Source organism: Trachemys scripta, chromosome 1 (genome assembly GCF_013100865.1).
Source record: "Trachemys scripta elegans isolate TJP31775 chromosome 1, CAS_Tse_1.0, whole genome shotgun sequence".
In the NCBI taxonomy this organism is placed as follows: domain Eukaryota; kingdom Metazoa; phylum Chordata; order Testudines; family Emydidae; genus Trachemys; species Trachemys scripta.
This window is the reverse complement of record NC_048298.1, coordinates 174,796,981-174,811,964: the sequence shown is the minus strand read 5'-3', so window position 1 is coordinate 174,811,964 and position 14,984 is coordinate 174,796,981. Positions and strand designations below refer to the sequence as shown.

General features: G+C 38.7%; 1 long non-coding RNA gene across 2 annotated transcripts in view; it reads right to left on the bottom strand.

Moving 5' to 3' along the window:
* LOC117888955 overlaps positions 1 to 14,984 on the bottom strand; it is a 329,393-nt gene that overhangs the window by 79,714 nt on the left and 234,695 nt on the right. For both annotated transcript variants that reach the window (XR_004648389.1, XR_004648388.1), the window contains one exon: positions 756 to 806. This is a non-coding gene — a long non-coding RNA (uncharacterized LOC117888955). The remainder of the gene's footprint in view (positions 1 to 755; positions 807 to 14,984) is intronic.

The window sequence follows — 14,984 nt, the reverse complement described above, 5'->3', positions numbered from 1 at the left end:
ACAACAATGGAAATCAAGTAATGAAAATCCTTTGCTGAAGCCAGAATCATTTAATACAACAGTGACTAGGCAAGCAGGAATTCAAGAGGTAAAAACTCTGAGCTCCAATATGAATCAACCTACCACTATAGGCAAACTAAAAGAGACTTAAGGAGTCGATGTTCTGCCCTGAGTCATTGCTACCTGGCTGCTTTTCACAACAAACAAAACAATTAATTTTAAATATTGATTTCAATTTAACAAATCTGTATTTATTATTTTGTAAAGACACTGCTGGTTGACCCTACATCCCACAGTTGCTATGCCATCCCGATGGTATTGAAATACTGCCTGTGAACTGTCAACAGGTAATACTGCTTGAGATGCTGATACACGAGTAGGAAAAGGCAGATTGACAGCAGCCATGATGAATGGGAGAACTTACCAACGTTTGAAAAGCTATAAATACGAATACAAACTGTGGGGAAAATGAGACAACAGAAGTGCACGAGGGAAGAGAAAATGAATCAAGAAAAAGAATAAATACATATAAGAAGATTGGGAAAATAAACTCTGCTCCCACCCGGGAAATATTTCTTGAGATGTTCATTTTTTTTTTAACTGGGAACTGACAACATTGGCATTTTCAATATTTTTGCAATAGATTTGCTGATGTTTCTCTAAGAATACTATAGACGTTCCTTAGGAATTAATCCCTAAAATCTTAAAAATATTTCCCATCAATAAACTAACTTCTTTATATATTTTTTTCTTACCTGTACAATTTATCATAGTGGGCAGACCTCTGAAGAATATACGATAACAAGCTGTAAAAGAAAAAAAAGTGTATTAAAATCTAATCCATCTCTCACTTCCATAATTCTAATAGTAAATTAATAAACAGCAACAAGAAGCTCCTATCATAAAAATTTTGAACAGTAAAAATATACTAACCCTGGTATATCTTAAAATCCATCAAATGCCTACCTCACCAGAAGTTAGGGCCCTGGATGACTGACAGGATTTATATTTACAACAACAACCACCACCACCACCATCCACAACCATCCATGATGTCCTATTGAGAAACTAATGATTGTAGTTACCAGTTGCCATGCTTATTCTTTTTGCAAAAATATATATAGCAGCAGCTCCCTTTGTTCAAGTACAAAAAAGGCTCTAGAATAATTTTCTTTCTAACATTCCTAATATTCAGAGATTTTAACATCTGCTCGAAAATGTAAAACTTAAAATAGTTTGATGCTTTTTGAAATATTAGTTTCTTCGCTCTCTCTCACACACACGCACATTCTCTCTCTCTCTCTCCCTCTCTCTATATATATGAAAACACAAGTACAGGTTGCAAAGTCAAGCACTCAAAAGTTAAGCTATGCCTGAAGTATGCCTTAGTTGGACAAAGGTTGCCCTCTGCAACGTTAAATTGGGCCCCTTATGGATATGTATTATAATACAGTCTTTAATTACATGATCACATGCTATTTTCCCCCACAGGATCCCTGCTCATTTAATGTACAGGATAGACAGTGCTCAATTAACAAGCAACCATTCAATATTTTGTTTTATCCATATTGTTCAATGTGCCACCATAGGCCTTATTTACTGCACACTATTCAAACCCTGAATTTCCTCATGGACTTTTCTTTCAGAATGTGTCACAAACACTATTTATCTTCACAAATCCCCTGTGAGATAAGGGATTGATATTATAGCCATTTTCCAAATGGAGAGCTAAGGCACTGAACGTTGGAGGTCAAAGGTTTCTACCAATTTGAGATGATGGTTGCCAGTTGTGGTCGGATGTATTCCTGGAGGTTTCATCACATGACAATCTCAAATGAAAGATTAATCTTTAATTCCTGGAGACTCCAGGGCAATCCTGGAGGGTTGGCAACCATATTTGAGACACCTAGGCCCTGCTATACATTTTTTTATTTAGCATTATATAGTACTTTATATATTCAAGCACAGCTCCAACTGACTTCAGTTGCAGTTGTGAACGCTCAGCACTTCTGCAAATCAGGCCCCAGGGTATCAAGTTGGGCACCCAGAAAATGAGGAACACACAGTTAGTGACCACCTGTGAAAACTTTCATTTAAGTGATTTGTTTAACACTACACAGGAACTCTCTGGCAGAGGCAGGGATAGAATCCAATTCTCCAGGGTAGCATTCAATTGCCTTAACCACAAGTCCTTAATTTTCTCTTCCTGTAATCTCCTGACTTCTTCACTACGCACCTTCCAACAAATGTAAGCAATGAAGCAGGTGTCCTACAGCCAACTGTTTCCTTCACTGCACAACACTCAGTCAACTCCAGATGAGATCTTATAATAGGAAGCATCGGGCAACCTTAATAATAAGCAGTACTAGTAGCCCTGCCAATAATACAGAAAGGGAACTCCTTACAATTATACTTTTGAAGGAAAGGAAACTGGTTTCAGTTATACTGTAGAGTATGTGCAAATGTATTCATACACACACCAGGTTACGATGCCTAGCATTATTTAAACAAACAAGAAACTGACTGCAGCCATGTGCGCAATTTTGGAATGGACCAATAATCAGCCATGTGGATTTACAGAAACATATTACAAACAGTCAGATCAACCCATCTAACTTCAGCACCTAAAACGCAAACTGTTAATGGGACATATTCTCCTTTTCATTACACCAGTGTAGCTCTAACAAAATCACACGGCACTAACGTAACAGAAGAGATTTTGACCCATTATCTTATTTTTAGAACTGAGAATTGAGTCAAGCAGCCCTTGGGCAGGGACATACTCTTGCCATCTCCTCAGCTTCCTGTCTGAGATATTTTGCAGTTTCTCCTTTCCTTTTTCAACAAGATTAATGATGGCAATTATTTTTTCTGTTCAAAACATAGTCCAAAATCTGGCAATTGAATTTGCACAGGTGGACCCCTGAATCTTCTCAGATTTTTTTGCAAGTGGAATTGTGTGCCTGCACAGACCAAGAAGCAGGAACACTTGTTACAACTAGCGTAATTTGTTCAAAGAAATCCAAGAGCAGAAACAAATTAAAACCTCAGCAAAGCAACAGTCCAATGAAAGGTCATATATGAGATATGAAGCTCCAAAATGAGAGGAGGTGAAAAAATCACCTACCACTGCCTAAAAATTCAATGATTACTTAAAAAACGATTCATCAATACCCAAAATATGTCTGTGAAAATATACAATCCAAAAGTGTATGCAAGAATATTAGTACAAAATGAGTTAGAATTTAACATGTGCATTTTCATGTTCAATATTCTAATTACCTTTAGGACTTTATTTTTTAAATTCAGGACCAAAGGCATCTTAATTACATTTTAGCCTTAAAAATGTAGTAGAAGTTTCCACTTTAGATGCTGCTTCTTCCCTAATACTTACTGAGACATACAAAAGCATACCAATAAATGGCTAAAAATGCAGAATTAGACCCAAAATTATTTATAATGCTCCGGAAATGGGATGGGCACATAGTGACAATTTAAGCAGCCATAAATGTTCTCATCACTGAATTCACATAACTATCGTTATTAGCCTGAGCCTCCACTCTGTGAATATGTTAGTACCTGCCTTTTTCTTTCTTAGTTGTACAAAGTTATATACAAAACTTGATTCTGCTAGCAGTGGGTATTTTGACTTTGGTTTCAGTATGAATAGGACCAGGCCTTACATTTCCCCCATTCTTTCCATTACTCTCGCTGATATAGCATTGACTCTTTGAGTCTATAAAAAAATGTTTACTGAAGGTGTTTCAGCAATGCCTCATTTAAATTCTCCTCACAAAAAATGTTTTCAGAACGTACTATGGGGCATTTAAATCTAAAATCCACAAGATTCTAACCATGTGGGTGAAAGCATATACTGTATCATAAAACCACCAGCTTGTAAGATTATGTAATGGATTTTATGGTTATCCTACTCTCTTGGAAGAGGCCTACAGTCTCAACATCATTGCTTAAGCATATATTTACGCAAAGATTGTTAATACTCTCATCTAACATTGCTAATAAAAGCCCCATACACATTCTACCTGGATATTGATATTGAGGGGGCAGGGGAAGGATAACGCAAAAACCATGGAAAAGAAAGATTAATAAGGATTGGATGAATAATAAATCAAAGGTTGCACTATCTTTCTCCTCTAAGAATTCAGAACTTGCTTTACAGAATCCCTTTATTGGAAGTTTCAGACAAAAACAGAAGTGGAACAGGTCTCACAGCAATTAAGAAAACAAATCCAGAACAAAGAACACCATCCAACCATTAAGTCTTGCTGTATTTGGAAAAAGTCACCCAAATGCTTCTTGAATCCCTAGAAGCTCTTGGGAATGCCTGTCCCACCTCCTGAACATAATTGATTGTGTATATGCACAAGGAACAACAAATCTGAGTCTTTTTCAGTAATGATGGTTGTAATATGTCTGTACATACAGTACAGCTGTTTATTAGGAACAAGATGGAGAGCTAATTCTTAAACAAATACCTGCATTTAAAGTATCCCTACAGAAATTCTGTTGAAAAAAATAGGAAACTTTTATTCTTTCGTGCAAATTTGTCTTTCCGCTTCAAGGAATCCATCAGTTTGGAACAGAGGTTTTTTTGTTTTTTGTCTGCATAGTTATTGAAATTGAATTCCTTCAATGGAGGATTACCATCTTTTTAATAAGAGGCACAATTTTGGAATTCACCTTCAGGTTTGCACAGAATTTAAATTTCTATGCTTTAGGAATTCTACAGAGCTCTTCTTCTCAGAAGAATGGAGATTCACAATCAACAACGACCCCCATGAATTTCAGGATTGGGAAGGCTTTCTTCTCTTCACGCTTTCCCATTTTAAGGGAGGCCTTGGTACACTCACAGTATAATTCCCACAATCTAAAGGGCCTCTTTGACCTTGCTTATCAGTTTCTCCATAAATTCAAAAGCTGACCTCCTGGTTTGGAATCTGGCTCATACCATCAAGAGGAATTCAGAGTGGATGATATGAAAAGCAGGGAAGAAACTTTTTTTAATTTTAAGTTTGCTTGATGCTCCCACCTTGCCCGTTTTTTATCTTCCCTCTTCTTAGAAACATTCTCAGAGATGGATGTAGAGGACAAGAGATGCAGGAGCAGGATAATCCCTCCAATCCAAATCTCACTGGACAGGATAGTGATACAGATTTTGCAAGGGGCTTACAGAAAGGAGGAGAAAGGAAAATGTTTTAGGATCATGCTGTTCTTGGTTCTGGATTCAGACCCCTCATAAAAAAAATAGGAAGAGGACCAAAAAATGCCACCATGACTAAACAGCATAGTAAAAGAGGCAGTCAGAGGCAAAAAGGCATCCTTCAAAAAAAATCAAAAGTCACATTCTACTGAGTACAATAGAAAGGAGCATAAACTCTGGCAAGTCAAGTGTAAAAGTCTAATTAGTCAGGCCAAAAAAGAATTTGAAGATCAAGAAGGAAAAAGACTCAAAAACCAACAGCAAAAGAATTTGTAGGTACATCAGAAGGAGGAAGCCTGCCAAACAATCAGTAGGGCCACAGGATGATCAATGTGCTAAAGGAGCACTCAGGGAAGACAAGGCCATAGCGGAGAAGCTAAATTATTTCTTTGCATTGGTTTTAACTACAGAAGATGTAAGGGAGATTCCCACAGCTGAGCCATTCTTTTTAGGTGACAAATCTGTGGAACTGTCCCAGATTTAGGTGTCAATAGAGGACACTTTGGAACAAATTGATAAATTAAACATTAATAAGTCATCAGGACCAGATGGTATTCACCCAAGAGTTCTGAAGAAATTCAAATATGAAATCACAGAACTACTAACTGTGGCATGTAACCCATCATGTGAATCAACTTCTGGACCAGATGGCTGGAGCACAGCTAAGTGACATCAATTTTCAGAAAAGGCTCCAGAGGTGATTTTCACAATTACAGGCCGATAAGGCTAACTTCAGTACCAGACAAACTGGTTGAAACTGTAGTAAAGAACACAAGTATAAGACACATAGATGAACATGATTTGCTGGTGAAGAGTCAACATGTCTTTTGTAAAAGGAAATCACACCTCACCAATCTATTAGAATTCTTTGAGAGGGTCAACAAACACGTGGTCTCTCATCAAAGGCTCTTAAGCAAAGTAAGCAGTCCTGGGATAAGAGGGAAAGATCTATTACACTGCTCTACAGCCAAAATGCTTCTGAAATAAATGTAGTCAAACTTTACTAATTCTGGGTCACTGAGAACGAAAATGATGCTTAAAATTGTTGATTGGCTCTAGTTTTCAAGATATGCTATTGGGTCAGTATATACGACCCTTGACTTGGGAATGGCAGAGGATATAAAGGGAAGGGATCTCAGTTTAAACCAGAAATGACTAAAATACATCTTGACTGGATCTATGAATAAAGCTATGACTGGGTTTGGACAGTACTTGCTTTTTAGGCAAAACAATGAATGATGCAATCTGAAGCTGGTGTTGTGTCATACATGATCTGAATTGCATCATGTTATTCCTAGAAGTCATGGATGATGCAATCATAATGAAGCTTACATCACTCTGCTGAACAAATTGCCCTATATCAGCTCTAGAAATCATACAGTGTCGTGCTCTCTTATTTGTCAGTGTTTGATTTTGCAAAGGGACACATTTCTGTTTAGCCAAAGTGAGCAGAGATGCCTCGTACTTGTGTGAACAGTGCAGATAACTTCTACTATGTTTGTGGTGAAGTGACTTTTGCATCACAAAAGTGCAGTATAACCACTATGGTTAAGAAAGCCTATCACCTTTATTTTGGCTGCAAAATTGGAGATCAGGACAAGAGGTGGGCCCCACACATATGCTGTAACATACTTGTGCAACAAATCTTCGCCAGTGGTAGAACAGGAAAAGGAAATCTATGCCTTTTGCAGTGCCAATGATTTGGAGAGAGCCAACAGATCATACCAGCAATTGTTACTTCTGCATGGTGCCTCTAGTTGGGAAAGGTGTGTCAAAGAAGAAAAAGTGGACTGTGCATTATCCAAACATTCCATCAGCTATACGCCCAGTACCCCACGGAGAAGGACTGTCGGTTCCTGATGCACCTCATTCTCACTTGAGTCAACGAGGAAGAGGAAGAGGATGAAACTTCTGGTCCTGAACCATCAATGTCACAGGACCCACATTTTCTCCCATCCTCCTGCTCTGAACCACACCTCAGAACACAAGGTGAACTGAATGACCTTGTCAGGGATTTGGAACTACCCAAGAGTAAGGCAGAGCTGTTGGGCTCAAGACTACAGCAGGGGAATCTCCTGGCAGGTGATGTTAGGGTTTCCATGTTCCGTGACCGTCAAAAGGATCTTGTCCCATTCTTCTTCATGGAAGGTGATCTTGTAGCCTGCAACAACATCGATGGTGTGATGGCAGTCCTTAACATCGTTCACGATCCAGATGAGTGGAAACTGTTCATTGATTCATCGAAGACGAGTCTTAAAGCTGTTTTACTGCATAATGGCAATTCCAGTTGGTCATGCAGTCCATATGAAGGAAACCTATGACAACATGAAACAACTTTTGAGGTGCATAAACTATGACCAACATCAATGGCAGCTTTCTGGCGATTTGAAGGTTGTTGCTCTCTTGCTTGGTTTGCAGACTGGATACACAAAGTACTGCTGTTTTCTCTGCGAATGGGATAGTTGTGCAAGAGATTCCCACTACATCAAGAAATATTGGCCACTCCGACAGTCATTGGAGCCTGGGAGGAAAAGTGTTCAGCATCCACCACTTGTTGAATCAAGGAAGATTTTGTTACCACCCTTACACATCAAGCTGGTTCTGATGAAGAACTTTGTCAAGGCCATTGGCAAAACACAAGCAGCTTTCAAGTACCTCCGTGGAAAATTTCCAAGGTTAAGTGAAGCTAAGATAAAGGAAGGTGTCTTTGTTGGTCCTCAGATTCGTGAACTTCTTCGAGATGATGCATTTGACCATGCACTGCGTGGCAAGGAAAAGACGGCATGGAAAGCCTTCCTGTTAGTGGCAATAAATTTTCTCAGAAACAACAAGGCAGACAACTACAGGTTGTTGGTGGAAAACCTCCTCAAGGCATACAAAAGCCTTGGTTGCAATATGTTACTAAAGATACATTTTTTGCACTCTCATCTAGAATTTTTCCAACGAACTGCGGAGCAGTGAGCGACGAGCACGGCGAGCGATTTCACCAGGACATTGCAACAATGGAGAAATGCCATCAGGGCAAATGGAGCCTATCAATGCTTGCAGACTATTGCTGGACAGTGACAAGAGATGCTCCATTTAATGAATACAAGAGACTAGCCAAGAAGCGCCGAGTAGACACTGAATAGGATTAAACTATGTACATAATAGTTTTTTGCCTTTTGTTTCATAATAAATTTTATTTATATAACCCTTTTGATGGTTTTTAAAGTGTTACATAAACAGGACAGGTGAAATATTATCATGTAAAGCAACCATAAACACATGAAAAGACCTAGGTTTACAATTTATGATTAAAACTCTACTATCTACACAATATACATAGACATAAAATGTAAAAACTTAAATATCTTAGAAACAGTAGCCAATCAGTTGTTTTAATTGTCATATTTGAATTCAGCACATCAAAATACATAAGAAATAGCACATTTTATCTCTGAAGCAGACGACTACTCAAAAATTGTAGACCAGTGTTATGGATGAGTACTGGTTAAAAGACTAGAAACAAAGGGGTTGGAATAATTGGTCAGTGTTCAGAAGGGAAAGAGGTAAATAGTGGTGGCCTGCAGGGATCTGTACTGGGACCAGTGCTTTCTACACATTCATAAATGATCTAGAAAAAGGATGGCAAAATTTTCAGATGATACAAAATGACTCAATATAGTTAAGATCAATACTGAGTGTGAAGAATTACAAAGGGATCTCAGAAAACTGGGTGACTGGGCAACAAAATGGCAGATGAAATTCAAAGTTGATAAATGCAAAGTAATGCATTTTGGAAAACATAATTCCAATTATACACACAAAAGAATGGGATCTAAATTAGCTGCTATCACTCATGGAAGAGATCCTTGGAGTCATTGGGGATAGTTCTCTGAAAACATCTGCTCAATGTTCCGCAGAAGTAAAAAAAGCTAACAGAGTGTTAGGAACCAATAGGATAGGGAAAGCTAAGGGACAGAAAATATCATAATGCCAGTATATAAATCTATGGTATGCTCACACCTTGAGTACTGCATTCAATTCCAGTGCCCCCATCTCAAAAAAAGATGCATTAGAAATAAAAAGAGTACAGAGAAGGGCAATGAAAATGATTAAGGGTATGGAACAGCTTCTGTGTGAAGAGAGAATAAAAAGACTGGGAGTGTTCAGTTTAGAAAAGAGATTACTCAGGGGGGATATAATACAGGTCTATACAATCATGAATGATGTGGAGAAAGTAAATAAAGTGTAATTTACCCCTTCACATAACACAAGAACCAGGGGTCACCCAATGAAATTAATAGGCAGCAGGTTCAAAACAAACAAAAGGAAGTGCTTCTTTAAAGAGCACACAGTCAACCTGTGGAACTTGTTACCAGATGTTGTGAAGGCCAAAAATATAACTGGGTTCAAAAAAGAACTAAATAAGTTCATGGAGGACAGGTCCATCAATGACTATTAGCCAAGATGATCAGGGATGCAATCCCATGCTCTGGGTGTTCCTAAATCTCTTACTGTCCAATGCTGGGACTGAATGACAGGGGTTGGATCACTTGAGAATTGCCCTGTCCTATTCATTCCCTTTGAAGCATCTAGTATTGGCCACTGTCAGAAGACAGAAAACATCAGGGATCGGCAACCTTTGCCACGAGGCTCCCCAGGGTAAGCACCCTGGCGAGCCAGGCAGGTTTGTTTACCTGCCATGTCTGCAGGTTCGGCTGATTGCGGCTCCCACTGGCCGCGGTTTGCCATCACAGGCCAATGGGGGCTGCGGGAAGAGGTGCGGGCTGAGGGATGTGCTAGCCACCGCTTCCCGCCGCCTCCATTGGCCTGGAGTGGCAAACCGCGGCCAGCGGGAGTCCTGATCGGCTGAACCTGCGGATGCAGCAGGTAAACAAACCAGCCCGGCCCGCCAGGGTGCTTACCCTGGCGAGCTGCGTGTCAAATGTTGCTGATCCCTGGAATACATGGACCATTGGTTTGACTCAATATGGAGATTCTGATGTTCTTATCATTGAGAGTCTCTCTTCTAATTAGTGTCCTCTGTGGGGCAGAAATAATGCCAAAAGACGAAAAGGGTGTCTGGGATATTTTCTGATTGTCAAAGGGGAGTGAGGTATGCAACAGTACCAGTATCAGGAGGACAATCTAGCTGGTTGCGTATACAGCCCTCATCATCATAGCAAGAGGCCTTTGCCAATACGGAGGGACATGCCCCAGGAGGTCTGTAAGAAGAAAGTGGGAGAGTACCTCCTTCAGCCAGGATCCGGCCACATGACCCACTATTTACCATGTTGCTGTTTCCTGTAGTCAGAAAGGAGGATTGCTGCGTTCCAAACAGTAGGCACCTCACATGTGTGCTGTCCGTAGTTGCTGTGAAGTATGGTGTGAGGCCACTTTGGCACTGGAAGTAGTGCTGATCAAAGTGGGAACAGTGAAACGTGCTTCCTCCATTCCTCAGTTAAGCACAGTTGTATAGCATTGCTCTGAAGTGGTGGGGAAGTATTCCGTGTTCACTGCTGAGGCATGATATACTGAGAGGCTCTGCAGGATATGGGAGCTCTTCCCTGTGATTACTGGGAAACAGTGTTATTGGGTTTCAGGGCCCAGCTGCTTAAACAAGCTCCCTGGAACCCCATGATTTCCAGGGAAGGGCATAGAAGCGACGATATTGTTGCTAGGCCCAAGAAAACTAGATGGCCTAGAGAGAGCAGCCATAGAATATTCAATAAGTTCCCTCCATCAGATGGAGGCAGAACACTATGGCAGAGCTCTGTGGTTTTTACAGGAAGGCCTGGGGCAACAAAAATTTCAGCAGAGCTGCTTCTACGTGTGCAAAACTCTTTTCCAGAACGATGGATTCCTGTGTATGAGAAATGCTTGTAGTAGGCCTCCCTCCTGATCTTTTGGGAGCCAGACATCATCAGCATTATTTTCTTCTAGGAGCTTGGCATTAAGGTTCTTCACTGGCAGAATTCAACAGTGAGTGACCCCCATTTGACAAAGTGACAAGAGGAATTAGCCACAATGGAATGATTTAATTAACCTGGTGATCTAATACTGTCTCACACCTTCTTGGTGCTAGCCAGCATGCCCTTGGATAGACCATCTAGTATCATCTCACTATGTGACCCTGCCATCCCCCTCTTCTGCCTCACAGGATATTAGCTGTATTCATACTGGAGGACCAACACACAGAAAACGTGCCATTAGACATATCACTCTAATTTATATCATGTGACGTCTGAAAATGCAGAATTTCAATCCTAACAGTCTTTAAAGAATCAATTTCCACTATGATAAATACTGCAGTTTGGCTCTCTGGGGCTGTTTTAATATGCAGAACAGAGAGGAGTCTAGATTGCTACAAATTTTTTATTCTGTGTTCAAATTAATCTAATTTTGATAAAGAGTATCTCCACTAACGAATATAGGAAACAAAAATAGTTTCAGACAGAGGTTCTGGAGCATGAAAGTGTGGACCAATAAATATAAAAATAGGAAGGGTTCCTCAAGTTCAGAACAGAGAGGAAATAATCTAAGGTGCTGTGGTCCTTATGGTAACATAATAATAACCATTTTTCAGTATTATTTTGTCTTTGAAAAAATACAAGCATATCATTTAATGGGAAATTTATATAAAATATTCCATCTACAGTTTCTGTACTTGTGTTCTGGTTTTGCTTCAGATAACTAGACAGCAGTACCTCACTATTTGCTGTATTCAATATACACAGTACAGGGAAGTGTTTGCAACACAGCAAATAGTGAGTATAGGTTATTACAGGGATTACATAAAATACTAAGATAGTCTTCTCTGGTTCTCAAAAGCAAAGTTTTTTTATTGTACATCAGAGTGTGTCTATAAAGCAGATTTAGGTAACTACAGTAAATATTGGAGATGCCATCAATCATCAGATAACCTTTCCCATATACATTTTTCTTGTCGCCAGTTACAAAAACATTGGAGCAATATACGTACAGGTCTTTCCACAATTGTGAATACAAAGTTCTGTCCTTCTCCAAATGCTGGGAACTAGCAATGAATTAAATCTTTCAGCAAACACCAAGAAACAGGTACTGAAATGTCTATTACTAGCACAAAGCATATACTCCGAAAAGGTAAATCTAACACAGCTCCAGTTTATACGGAATGATTGAAACAATAGTAAAACATAGCTTGGATGGAGAAAACTATATTGGCAATAAAATGGGGAAAAATACACTAAAATGTTGTGTCACTTGGATGTATTAATAAAGTTGTAACATAACATGTTTATGTGTGATGTGCATTTTAAATTGCATTACTAACTACACTGATCTGTTAGTTATGCATTTGCTCTATCCTGTGACAACATTTTTTTAAAATAGTAACTAATAAATAAAATAAAATAAAAAAAAAACAATAATAAAGCAAACTGAGAAGCTAAAAACATAAATTAATAGACTTGCATATTTGCATTCCTTTGTCCTGAGGTCAGTCATAATGATTGTTGTATTCATTTGAATATCTTGGTCATTGTATTGTTGTTTGCGTAGGCATTTTTTCTTGGAAACAAAATAAATATAGAATTTTAAAAGGAAAGTGTTTAAATGGATAGCACTGTAAAAACAACTAAATATCCTTAAGTGCGTAAGGGTTGCCAGCACAATGCCCCTGCACCACTTAAGCCCTCGTAGGAGGTACATATACCTTGTGCATGCTTTCCGAATGGAGTCAATTTCACCAAAAGAACATTCCATGGGTACATTATTCTCTGTTTACTATAGCAAGTAATATTCATAACAAATGTGCAAATACTTGCTTTATCAGTCTTACAGGGAGTCTGACTTCTTTGCATTCTGCATAAATTTCAGTATTGTATGATATCATTTATTTGACAATTTCTGTAATTATTATGCAGCTAAAGTTAGTTGACCATTGTATCACATGGTCTGAACATTTTCAGTTTCAATGGAACATAGAGTGCTAATTTAAATCAATACCATGTTGTCTTTTTTTCAAATACAAAATGATATCAAAATGTACAAATGTTTGGGGGGGATGAAAGGGAGAGACAACTATAAGTAGAAAAGGAAGAGCCATTTTGTCCATTGAACCTCTTGGTTTTAAAATAAATTATGTTTTGCATACATCTTTTTCATATTCCATTTCTGTGGTGCGCTTAATATAATGTATGAAAGAATTAACACTGGAGGTTCTGTTTGGCAGAGAAAATGATCCAAATTATGTGAACCTCTCATATCTGCAAAGCTGAGCTGGAAATTTTTGGGGGAAAAAGCTTTTCTGATATTTTTGTGCATTTGTGATAAGTGTAGGAACTTACATACCATCAGAACTGCCTCTCTCTCTTTCTCATTTTTTAAATTATTTTTTCCCCACTTCAGCCGAAGAAACACAGAGGTGAAAAGAAAATGTTGATACATTTTCTTTTTAAAAATTACTTGAACTTTTTCAAGCATCACAAAGGATTAGAAAGTGCTGCTGAGGGCTCACTCAAGGTTTATGCAACACATCAGTCCCACTTCAGCCTTCAAACTAGGGGTGAAGTGGAACTCAAGTGCTGCATAAAGCCCTGTGTGGGCCCTTTTCACATGGGTGAATTTGGCCCTATTAGATGCAGATCTGCAGGCTGATGAAATATCATAAGCAATGCCATACGACAATCAAAATGAAGTGTCTAGATTACATTAATTGTCTCCAGGAACCTGTTGCTCACAAGGACAAGGATTTTTAAGCATTTTTCCCCTAAAGCACTGAAAACAGGCTGAACTGCCATGTAATAATTACTGAAGGCAAGCTTCCACCATTTAATCACAGCTCATAAAAGTGGAGGAGGGAAGAAAGAACTGCATTGCCTTAAGAAGTGCACCAGAAGACATTTCCAAAACACCTCCTAGAACTCACACATACATAAGGGCCTTGCACCTACAACATATTGTAGCTTGCTCCCTGAAGAAGCAGGCACGTGGGAGTATAGGAGCAGACTTACCGGCTCACCTCTTAACTACCATGGGGGGTGGAACATCCCCTTCAGCACATAGACTGAAGTGCTGCCTGACCCTTACATGGGCTGCGTAAAGTAGGGAAAGGCTTCTAACATCCTTCCTCCCTTCCCCATCACTGTACACCCTGTATAGTGTTAGTGGCCAGGCATAATCTGGTACTTTGTCCTCAGTTTGGCTAAGTGATAGTGACAGCTGCTTAATTAAATGGAGGTTTCTATTGTCTAGGCTGGATAACTTTATTCCACAAAATAATCTTTAGCTGACAGCTTTGTTGTTTATAACAATTACCTTACCATGACTGCCATTCCTAATATGACCTATAATATATTCCGGGGCATTAAAACTAGTATGCACTGTGTCAGCTGCATTATATGAAATCTACTTGACATTTTGTAAAAAGTGCTGTTGAGTACTAAGCATCAAACTAGGAATAATGTGCTTAATTCTGTTCTCAGTTACACCAGTGTAAATGCAGAATGACTCCATTAAATTACTTAAATAAGCAAAATTTGGCTCACTATGTTGTAACTTTATTTATATTTTTTTATTTATTTATTATTTTTATATTTATATTTATTTATACACACACACACAAACATATATATACATATATGTACATATATATATATACATACACACAGTGTATACATGCAGTGTGCATTGCACTGTTTATCTAGTAAAATAGCTTGTTTAAGTTTCACTTAAGCGTTGTAACTTGTCTTCTAACGTATTTTTTAATGACACCACATGAATAGAAAGCTGCTTTTCA